The sequence below is a fragment of the Polistes fuscatus genome, unplaced genomic scaffold (assembly GCF_010416935.1).
Source record: "Polistes fuscatus isolate 324 unplaced genomic scaffold, CU_Pfus_HIC Scaffold3, whole genome shotgun sequence".
NCBI classification, from domain to species: domain Eukaryota; kingdom Metazoa; phylum Arthropoda; class Insecta; order Hymenoptera; family Vespidae; genus Polistes; species Polistes fuscatus.
Window position 1 is genome coordinate 56,313 of NW_025113107.1, and position 9,416 is coordinate 65,728.

General features: G+C 28.6%; 1 protein-coding gene across 1 annotated transcript in view; it reads right to left on the reverse strand.

The window, feature by feature from the left end:
- Positions 1-9,416, reverse strand: part of LOC122520228 (protein tramtrack, beta isoform-like) — a gene marked incomplete at its 3' end in the record, with an annotated part of 456,543 nt that overhangs the window by 44,797 nt on the left and 402,330 nt on the right.

The window sequence follows — 9,416 nt, forward strand, 5'->3', positions numbered from 1 at the left end:
TATTGTACATATGTTAGATTATATATTTTTCACATTAATATTAATATAATAGAAGAATATACACACAAATGTTTAATTTCGTTTTATGTAATAAAAGATTTCTTCTTAATTATAATGTTACATTTCTTTTTTTTTTTTTAATTCAAATATAATTTATTTAATATGAATTTTTTATACGAATTATGATTACTTATTACTTATGATAATTTATTTATTATTTATTATAAATTTTATATGAATTTAATACGAATATCCAATTATAAAGTTGCTAAGAAAAGAAATACGACACTTGGATATTAATTATTTTGAATGTATTTTAAAATTGTTAACAAAAAGAATTTATATCGATTGGTTAAAACGATTTTTGAAATTTTATCCCATAGTTTCTTTTTCGTTTGTTTTATTTTTTACGTTTTCTTTTCAAACGCGGATCAAAGTGTGTTATTACTTAGGAATTCTTGAAGAATCTAACATAAGTACGATCTTTTATTTCTCTCTCTCTCTCTCTTTTTCTTTTTCTTTTTCTTTTCCTCGTTTCTTGAAAGAATAAACCCTCTATCCTGGAATTTATTTCCCTCGATTCCATTTTCAAGTTCTTTTTCCTTTTTTTTTTTTTTTCATCATTTTATTTTCTTGCTTCTTTATAAAACCAATAACACTTCGCATCAAGAATATTCCTTTTAAAATACAGACTCGCGTATATTACATTTAAAGATGATACTCGGTGCGGAAATTTTATGCGAAACGGAAGCAAAAACAAGAACGAATGAAAAGAGCAGGTTTTGCAGGTTTTAAGAAAATCTTCTTCTACAAAGAAAAAGAGAAACGGAGAGAGAGAGAGAGAGAGAAAGAGAGAGAGAGAGAAAGAAAATGTATACGTCTTGTAGAAAATATTTTTGATAAAGTCCTTCTTTATTATACGAAGTGTATGTATATTCGGTTTATAATTCGATTTGTGGAAATTTATTCAAATTTTAAGAGAATTAAGGAAGAATTTATTGTCGTTTGTTACGTTAACGACATTGAAAACTTTCCTTTTATAAACCTCGTTTAAATGTTAATAATTGTGTAGGAATTAATTATAAAATTTCATTGAATTTTACATACAATCATATATATATATATAATAATTTTATAATTTTATTTAAAATATAATATTATTATTATTTTATATATATATTAATATTTAATTATTAATAATTTTATAATAATAAATTTTTTTATTTTATTTATTTTTTTTATTTTAAAATAATAAATTTTAATAATATTAAATTAATTAATAATAAAATATTAAATATCAATATTAATATTTAATTATTAATAATTAAATATTAATATTAATATAATATAATATAACGTATATCAAATTAAATTACATAATTAACAAATAATATATAAATTAATATAAAAATAAATAAAATAATTAATAAATATTTCTTATCTTATTAGTTTTGCAAACAAATATTCCATAGGAAAAAATTGTTTTTTTTTCAATGGTGATATTTCAAAGAATTGTATAAAGATAATTCAGTAAACAGTATATATATATACTTATTTAAAATAATTTGAATAAAATAGTTTCATTAGAAAGGGAAACAGTATTTTGATCTTTTGACAAAGGAAACATTTATTTTTCGGTTAGTTTAAGGTAAATCATTCGAAAGGAAAATGGTATAATCCATCCATCCTTTCCATTTTAACCATGGGAATACGTTTAATAATGATCTCGTTATTTCTAATCCGGTAGTAGTTTAAGTATTCACAGAGGAACTCATAGAAATCGCAATGCAATCGTTACCGAATTCTCTTGTGTTTGAATCAACGTCATTATGAAAATTTACTGCGACTAGAAAAGATGAATGGAATGGGGCTGAGTGTTCAACGATTCCGTTTACAATCTTTATTTTCTTTTTTCTTTTTATTTTTCTTTTTTTTACGTTAGTTATTATACCATCAATCCAATCTACAAAGTTGATTAAAAATTTCATTAAATTATTTTAATAAAAATAGTTGATTATCTAGAATAGTCAAATAAAATCTATTGATTGATTTTAAATATTGTTTTTAATTATTTTTAATATTGTTGATATTTTAAAAAAAATATATTTTTTAAATATACAAGTATTTCTTTACCAGAATAATAGTATGCTATATTATTATTATTATTATTATATTAATAAACTATTATTTTATTATTATTATTATTATTATTATTATTATTATTATTATTATTATTATTATTATTATTATTATTAATAAAATAATAGTATGCTATATTATTATTATTATTATTATTATTAATAAATTATTAATATTAATATAATTAAACGGTTTATATAATTTAATATATCATAAATTCACAATTATATTATAAAAAAAAAAACAAAGTATAAACATTTATTATATAGAAATATATTGATAATATATAAATAATTATAATATAAAATAAATTTTTAAAATTCATTCTTTTAATTTCGTTTTTTTTTTTTTTTTACTTAAAATTAATCCACTGTATAATAATTATTTGACATAATTATATGGAATTGTGTGGACAAGGACGTTAAGATTTATAAAAATTTTCCTTATGCACCACAAACCATATGGTGGCAATATTTCATTCCATGTCCTTTAACTCATTTCCACGGGAAAAGAAAAAGTGACCTTTTGTATCTTTTATATTTCTTTGTCTCGTTGACTCTTTTGTAATATTTTTCTCTCTCTCTCTCTTTCTCTCTTTTTTATTCTTCCCTTTTATTCCGAGTTATTTTTCTAAAACAGTACCGCTATTTATTTCAAAAAAAAAAAAGAAAAACAAAACAAAAGAGAAAATCGTAATCGTATTTGCATAATTTTTTTTTTGAGGTATTTCATTCAAAGATTTGATTGAGAATATAATCGGATAAATGTTTATATTCCACCTTTTAAAAAGTGCAACTCACATTCATCTTCGTTTAAATCGCAAAAAATTACGAGAGGGGGTTTTAGACGTTTTACAATTTTCGTTGTTGGTTTCATTTCGTATTTATTCAAATTAGATGAATTTTTTTATTGATTTTCCTTAAGAAAAATCTAATCATTTTCAAACGGGAACGTGATTTATGTTCTATCATCTTTGATTATAATAATTTTTATTTATTTCTTCACGTGTGTGTTGTTTTTCTATAGTAAATAAAAAAAAAAAAGAAAGAGAGAAAATAACATTTATTTATTTCGAATAGCACAAACGTGAATGAAAAATATTATGAATTAATATCAAACGGAGATTAAATGTTTTCCGATTGGATACTTTCGTGTTTCTGTGTGTGTACGCGTGCGTGCGTGCATGCGTGAGTGCATCAAATCATTCACATAATATGAACGAAAAGTTCTGAATATATATACTTGAAATACACTTTAGTTAACTTTTCGATATTTTTGTACTATTCTCTTTTTATTACACTTTTTTCTTTTCACTTGTTAGTATTTTTTCAATATTTATTAACACGTTGACCGGCACTTGTTCTTTCAACGAGAAAAGCCACGTGGGTGGTGGGTTCACTTGTAATCAACGTTACAGGTCAACAACGTGTTAAATAAACCGTATACATAAAAATGTAATTTATTATCCGAAGAAAATATAAATTGATACACCATGGGGATAATCAATGGGGTTAATACGAAAGAATAATTTTTTTTTGGTCATTTCTTGTCCCATTGACAATGTTAACCCTTTGCACTCGAGGCCTTTTTCGCTTGCTCGAACCAACAACTCGAGACGATTTTTTTTACAGGTACTTTAAAAACATTTATAAACAAACAAGCGTATAGAAATAATCAAATATCATCAGTTTATTCATTTATATGTCGAAAAGAAACAAACTTTGATAAATACTACACTCTGTAATTAGTTTTGGTTGAGTTGACACTTGAAATAGGAGGCCGGGCGCCGTATCGGCGCCGCTCGAGTGCAAAGGGTTAATAAAACTTGTTCATGGAGGAAAGAAGAAATGAAGGAAAGGGGGTAGGGTTTGTAGGGTGAGTTGAACCAATCGAAAGTGAAATTATTTAAGAAAATAATGAATCTAATATGATTTTTCTTGCTAGTCATGAAAACACGACGAACCTTAATCTTCGAAGTTCTCGATTCCAACCATCTTTCACGTTTGATCTTTTCGGACGCCGCGAAACGTTCCTTGGCACGTTGCAATTCAACAATATGCCTTTCCGTACAAACTTTCAAATCCTTTTCCGATTTTAATTCCATTTCCTTGATCCTACGTGCCAAGGTATTACACTTGTCGGTTAAATCGGTCTTCTCGTTGATCAACTTTCCATAAACTTTTGATGCCTCTTAACGATGCCTTGATATTTCTTTTCTTGCGTTTCCATCATCGATAAGTGATTTTTATTTTCCACCTTTAATTTCTCACAGGCTGCTTCTCGTTCCTTTTTTAATTCTTTTTTCAACAAAACAATCGTAGCATCCTTTTCCTCCAATTGCAATTTTGCCGTAACCAACTCGTCATTGTACGCGTTTGAGAAATAATTTTTTAACGGATCGGACCTAATTATGAGATGCATTATCAAAGTTTCATTTTTTTATTCGTCAATTAGACTTATCTAAACGTCGTTCTTACTTATCGTGATTTAAATAATAAGAAGAATTATTTCCATCTTTTAGAAATATATCCTGAATAATTGCATTCCTTTGTTCCGATTGATTTCCATGTACTTCGTTCGGAAACCCTAATTCGATTTTCAATTGTAATTGTTGAAAAATGATAATTATAATATATATATATATATATATATATATATATATATATATATAAATAAATTATACACACATACACACATGAAACGATGATATTAATATCGAAACGTACAATTTAAATGCAAAATTTTTTGCTCGAGTGCAAAGGGTTAATAAGAAGAAAACGATTTGTTATAATATTATAAATTGAAAACGTTTACAAATCCTATCAACCTATCAATTTATTTCGTCAACTGGTAGGCAATGTTTCCTCGACAATAATAAAAAAACAGAAATAAAAAGAGAAAAAGAGAAAGATAGAAATAATTTAAGAGACAAAATAATAAAGAGGTAAGAAAGACGAAGGGGGTGGGTGAATGTGGGCGTTGGTTGGTGGCAGTGGTGGTGGTGGTGGTTAGTGGTAAGTGAGGGTTGGTGGTGGAAATTGTTGCGAGGATGCTACATCACTGAGGGTTACGAAACAAAGTCGAGGGATTTGGCCTTGGCCCGTGATGCCAAGCATCTAAACGTTCCTATATATCCATATATTTCTTTTTGGGTTGGAAGAATCCCTTATAAATAACGAGAAGATTCATGCATGTCTTTTTGGCTTTGTGGTGGCGGTGGTGTGTGGGTGGATGGTGGGGTGGGGGGAACCACCCGTCGAGCGTATGTTTTTCGTCATATTATCTGTCTCCCTGTTCATATCTTTTTCATAATCACGAAATAAATTCGTATTATAAATAGTATATATAAATTATTATTATTATTATTATAATTCAAAAATAAAAAATATAAATTCCTATATTTTTTTTGGGTTGGAAGAATCTCTCAAATAACGAGAGAATTCATGAATGTCTTTTTGGCTGTGTGTCGGGTGGTGGGTGGGGGGGAGGGGGGCCACCCGTCGAGAGTATGGTTATTGTCATATTATCTGTCCCCCTGTTTTTATCTTTTTTCTAATCACGAAATAAATTTGTGTTATAAATATTATATATAAATTATTATTATTATAATTTAAAAAATAAAAATATAAATAAATAAATTCAAAATTATTTTTATAGATAATAGTATTATATAATCTTCTAAAATTTTATATTACATTCTATATTTTTTTTAATTTAAAAAAAATAAAAATATAAATAAATAAACTCAAAATTATTATTTTATATAATAGTATTATATAATCTTCCAAAATTTTATATTACATTCTATATTTTCTTATACGTTGGAAATAATGAAAAATGTTGTATGAAATCATAATCGCGAATAAAACGAAAAGAAAAAGAGAAAGACAAAGTTTGATCGTAGAATGAATGATAGTTCGAAAGAAAATACAAAAAATACAAAATCGAATGATAGAAAAGTAAGCACTTAGTGAAGATCATGAAAGACAAAGAGAAAGAGAATCGTTTGACCTTGGCACAAGGTACCAAAGCGCGTAGCTACGTTGCTGGGGGTTGCTGCGTCGATTCCAGGGATAAAAGGGTGTTGAAAAAGAAAGGAAAAGACGTTGATCGGCTCGAAGAAGAATATTATTCCTCTTTTCTCATTTCGAAAAGGGAGAAAAACGTTGTGGACGTTCGTTCGTTCGTTCGTAATAGGGGAAAGGGGGTGGGATGTAGGGGGTGGTGGGGGGTCATGAGTCTTCTATCTTTCGAAGGTACGAGCCTCCAGAGAGAGAGAGAAAGGGGTGGGAGAATATTCAGGAGAATCTAACCAGATCCAGTCAGCACAAGTGGCCCGTCCTTCTCCCGTCGCGGGGGTTGGTTAGAACCCCTACCCACCCCACCACCCCCCCATCTTCGTCGATATACACTACCAACCCGGGCGACTCGTCTCACGGAAATCAACGACTACGAGTTTGCACACACACACACACACACACAAATCCACAATCTAACATTCCCAAATCCACTTATCAACTATCTCTTCTTATTCTTATTTCTTTTTTTGTTTTTCTTTCTTTTCTTTTACATTGATTTGTTTCTTTTTCTTTTTTTTTCTGGGGGGAGGGGCGGTCAAATTTCTTCACTTTTCCGTCTGTGATCGTACCATTTTTCCCAACAAAAATCCAAATCTTTCGCATTTAAACACACACTCGCCCCCCCTCCCCCTTCCCCTTTCTATCTACATTCGGTTTCGTGGCGTTATGAATTCGCACGATTTGGTTTGTTCTTTGGGGGATAGGGATAAAACTGGTACAAGGTTAACAACGATAGGCGGAAGTGCAAGGTCAACGTTGATTAAGAGTCCGTCGGCACGTCATACAATTTCGAAATCCCTGCCTACGATAGTCGTCTACCATCCCCCTTCCTCCTTTTACTCCCTCTCTATCTTTTTATTTCCCTTTTTTCGAGATAGAAAAAAAAAGGAGAGAGAGAGAGAGTGAGTGAGAGAGAAAGGGTGTTCACCAACACAATATTGATCGACCAAATAAAAAAAAAAATGAAATCAACGAGTTAGAATTGAAATTCAATTTCTCTTGTTCTTCCCCCTCCACCCACTCTCCTTCTATCTCTTTCTAATATTTCAATGTATATATATATTATAAATATATATAGTATTATATTAAATATATATATAATAAATTATATTAAATTGATTTTTATATCTATTAAATATATATATAGTTTTATAATATATATAATATATATATTATTATTATATTATATTATAATATTATATGAGCCGTTTTTTTTGAAAGTGGCCTAACTCCATTTTTCATTTTTTTCCGGTTACCCACGGTAACATGTACAGCTTCAAATTATCTATTAATAAAGCATTTAAGATTTTTTATATTCCGAGTAAATACGGTAATTCTGGACACATAAGTTTTCAGAGTTAGTTGAATCACTGAACCGTTTATTTTGAAAGTGGCCTAACTCCATTAGGAGTAGAGATTTTGGTGTGGTAGAAATGGCATTAAAAAAAAAATAATTTACTGTTTGTCCCCCGAGAGTATTACAATATTATCAAAAAGTGTCGGAAAGGTAATAACTTTATTGTACATGAAATGAGACAAGAAGATTTGTATCAACAAATTATTAGAAGACGCAATTTTTAAAAGGGTCAAGAATTCTAACGGAGAACCAATAAACTGGTTAAAAATATGTTGGATGCGTTTTGTCACAAAATGAATAAGATTTTCTATAAGACATCAATGAATGAGAACGAAAATTTGAAAGTCCTGAATTTAATACCACGTCGGGGTAGACCAAGAAAGTTCGAAAATATTGTATTGACACCACTGTATAAAAATATAAGACAAATTACAACCGCAAAATTCAAGGACATAATTGACTTATTACGATATATACCACCGGAACATCATGATTTCTTTAAATCCCTTTCACATACACAAAATGTAGATGAGTAGAAAATTGTTTTGTAATTTATGTTTGTAAAAATATTTTGAATCGCATAATTTATGTTTTTAAAGTGTTATAAAGATATGTAAAATAAAATAAGTATTGTTTTTTCGCAATTGGAAGCATCTTAAATTATGTTGAATGGACTTCGGTTCCTTCAAGTTTTATAACGAATCTGGTTGTTAATTTTGAAAGTGGCCTAACTCCATTCATTGTAAGGAAACGCATATTATTCACTTAATAATTGCCATTATTTTAATAGGAACTGTAAATTGAACACCTTTAGATACACTTAAGCAACATAACTCATTGTTATTCTTTACGTATATTTTTAATTGCATTGAAACGCAAACTTTTAAATATCTCAATTTAAGGTTATATGGAGTTAGGCCACTTTCAAAATAAACGGCTCATATATATATATATATACAATAACAAACACTATCTAACGGTTCATTTTTGACAATATCGTGAAAATTATATTAAATTCATTTAATTTCAAATAATTTAGTGTGAAATAACTAATAAAATATTTTTTTTTTCATTTTAACTTAGACTACTTTCATAATTATGGGCATCTATATATGTATACATATTTTCCTGGCTATAATTAACACTATCGATTAAATAATCGATAACAGCTGTGTGGATTAGATCGGTTGCACTGTCTCTATGCAATAGTAGTGTGTATGTCGGATAAATGCATTCCACGTGTTCAGTAGCTGAGTTATCGTTTATCGGTTATATCTATATGCGTAAGAACATCATCTCGACTTCTTCCCCTTCCCCCTTCCTTCCCCCTTTCTCGTTTATCTCGTTTTATCTATCTATCTATACATATATATTATGTATCTTTATTTCTTCCTTTCTTTCTTTCTTTCTTTCTTTCTTTCTTTCTTTTTTTCATCTATCCAACCATCCAAACAACCAACCAACCAACCTCTATCCATTTAATATCCTTTATTCATATACAGTAACTCTTCAGCTGTTTCTTGCTAGATAACTCTGGTTAGTACTCATCGTGCTTTCGTACAAGTTTGTTCGTCACGTAGCTTCGAGAAACTTTCAATGTGATCGAAAATAAGTTTCTTTCTCTTTCTCACTCTCTCCTCAGTCTCTCTCTCTCTCTCTCTCTCACTCTCTCTCTCTCTCTCTCTCTCTCTCTCTCTCTCGTTTCTCTCTTTCTCTTTCTTTTTCTATCTAACAAAGAAGAACGAAAATAAACGTTACGCGTGTTCTAATAAAAATTGTTCTACGAGAATTATTTTTTTTTTCTTTTTTTTATATAATAGTTCGAAAAGACTGTTTCGTAC